The sequence below is a fragment of the Entelurus aequoreus genome, linkage group LG13, assembly GCF_033978785.1.
Source record: "Entelurus aequoreus isolate RoL-2023_Sb linkage group LG13, RoL_Eaeq_v1.1, whole genome shotgun sequence".
NCBI lineage: Eukaryota > Metazoa > Chordata > Actinopteri > Syngnathiformes > Syngnathidae > Entelurus > Entelurus aequoreus.
The window spans coordinates 13,447,859-13,450,536 of NC_084743.1; the positions used below are offsets into that span (position 1 = coordinate 13,447,859).

Sequence of the window (2,678 nt, forward strand, 5' to 3'; positions counted from 1 at the left end):
TTTTCATGGTAAAATCTACGCTTGTTGTTTTTACCGTGTATTACTGTAAACGGAAAAAGGGTTGCACTTTTTTTGACGGTAAAAAACTGGCAGCTGTTGCCAGAAGTAAAAAAAACAACAAAAAAACAGTGGTACGGTTTTTCCATTTACAGTAAGACGTAAAGCCACAGTACATTTTACAGTAAAATTCTGGCCACTAAGGTGACAGTTTTTCCATTTACTGTAAAATGTTGTAAAAAAAACAACTTTTTACTGCAGTAAAATATAAAACATTTTTTTACAGTCTGCATAAAAAAGATAAAAATTAAAATGTATAGGAAAATTAATTTGCCCTAACTGCAATGTGGCCCTTGACGAAAACAAGCGTGACACCCCTGCGTTAGGCGGTGCCTTATTTCCACCTTTTGGCAGTGACGTTCATACTCTGAATTTTTTGGAAAATATAGAAAAAAATACACAAATAATAGGTAAGAATAAAATGCATTATTGGATATGAAAAGTATAAACACATCTGGGAAAAAAAAAGAGGACACCATAACTTGAACTATTACCCTAATGAACTTGAAAAGTGAATGCAAATACAAATAAACGAATTACATAAATATATATATATATATATATATATATGCATATAATTTTATGTGTAAAAAAAATAAAATATATACATACAAAAAAAGTATTTTTTAATCTTTAACATATACATGAAAAATAGCTCCCAAACGAACAACTCACATCTGGGACTCGGTTCTCATCGTTCACTTAAAAGAGCCGCTCAAAAGACTCGATTTGTTCACGAACGTCACACGTCCAGCGCGCGGCCTTCTGGCTACAACACGAGTGGCATCAGTTTGATAAATAAGGTGAGAACATTATTTATGAAGAAAGAAGTTACGGCCAAGTAAGCAAAAAGCTCTAAATGTTTGGGCCCAACAAGACGTGCTTCGGACCATCAGCGCCACTTTAGGCCTTCAGTCTCCAAGGACGTGTCGAAACGCTGACTCAACACCGAGCCAAACCCGAGTCAATGAAGAGAACGTCGTTGTAAGCTTGACCATTTACTTGTGACATTTCTTCATAGACATGACAGCGAAAAGCTGAAAAAAAAATAACAAAACATTTTGGACAATTCCATGCTCTCAACCTTGTGGGAACAGTTTGGAGTGAGCCCCTTCCTCTTCCAACATGACTGCACAAAGCAAGGTCCATAAAGACATGGATGACAGAGTCTAGTGTGGATGAACTTGACTGGCCTGCACAGAGTCCTGACCTGAACCCCATAGAACACCTTTGGGATGAATTAGAACGGAGACTGAGAGCCAGGCCTTCTCCACCAACTTCAGTGTGTGACCTCACCAATGCGCTTTTGGAAGAATGGTGGAAAACTCCTATAAACACACTCTGCAACCTTGTGGACAGCCTTCCCAGAAGAGTTGAAGCTGTAATAGCTGCAAAAAGGTGGACCCACATCATATTGAGCCCTATGGGTTAGGAATGGGATGGCACTTCAAGTTCATATGTGAGTCAAGGCAGGTGGCCAAATACTTTTGGCAAAATAGTGTATTTTTGTCTACTATGACAAAATGTAACTATAATGTCCCAAAGTGTCCAGCAGAGGGAGGCAGACCCCCGTCTGCCTGAATGACTTGAAAACGTTGTCGACAATTCTATTCAACATATCGACACTATTACACTTTTTTTTTTTAAAAGATGTCTGACATGTTCTTAACTTGTTAAAGACAACTTACAGCTTTGCTTCTACGCTGTTTTATGTAGGATGGCAACAGAGATTATTACCGAGGACAGCAACATATACGACTCGCTTTCAGACGAATACCGGAAGTAAAGCAACAGGAAGTAATTTAAGGGAAGTGACATTTTCCAACTGCTGTTTTAAAGATTATAGTGTAACCGAGGGTTTATATATGTCACCTATACTATATAAAACTACAAAATAACAAACACGGAGGCTCCAGTTTTATACGAGGACCACTTTATTTCGTTTGTTTCCACCACTTCCGCTTTTAGCGCCTTCAAAATAAGAGCTCAAGGCATATACTGTATACCAGGAAGTTAACGTCACAAAGTGGCAAGTCCATAAAAATAGGTTACATACCTCCCCTCCTACAAAAAGAAACGTCCTCGTTTCAACACAATAACAGGATAAGTGCAAAATAACAAGCACGGAGGCTCCAGTTTTACACGAGGACCACTTTATTTCGTTTGTTTTCAAAAACTCCGCTCCCCCACTTCCGCTCTTAGCGCCTTCAAAATAAGAGCTCAACGCATATGCTGTATAACAGGCAGCTCATAACAGGAACTTAACGTCACAAATATGCAAGTCCTTAAAAATAGGTTACAATAGCATACAAGAAATAAAAACAACTTTTTAGCTCCAAATGAAAGCATTGCAGTCACTATATTACCATGAATTGATTACGTGGACCCCGACTTAAAGAAGTTGAAAAACTTATTGGGGTGTTACCATTTAGTGGTCAATTGTGCGGAATATGTACTGAACTGTGCAATCTACTAATAACAGTTTCAATCAATCAATCAATCAAATCAATCATATATGTCTTTGCACATTGTATAAACAATACAAAAGTTGTATCAAGTAATTAAGTAAAGTATATTAACAATTGACTTCAGGACAACACAAGGCCTCTGCGTTTTGAAAA

The 2,678-nt window shown here is 37.7% G+C and overlaps 1 long non-coding RNA gene across 1 annotated transcript; it reads right to left on the bottom strand.

Annotated features, from left to right (window-relative positions):
* Nucleotides 1-1,076: 1,076 nt before the first annotated feature.
* On the bottom strand, nucleotides 1,077-1,830 carry LOC133663769 (uncharacterized). The gene is made up of 3 exons (XR_009828404.1): nucleotides 1,746-1,830; nucleotides 1,354-1,445; nucleotides 1,077-1,285 (listed from the first exon to the last, which is right to left on the bottom strand). It is a non-coding gene; the product is annotated as an uncharacterized LOC133663769 (long non-coding RNA).
* Nucleotides 1,831-2,678: the final 848 nt, after the last annotated feature.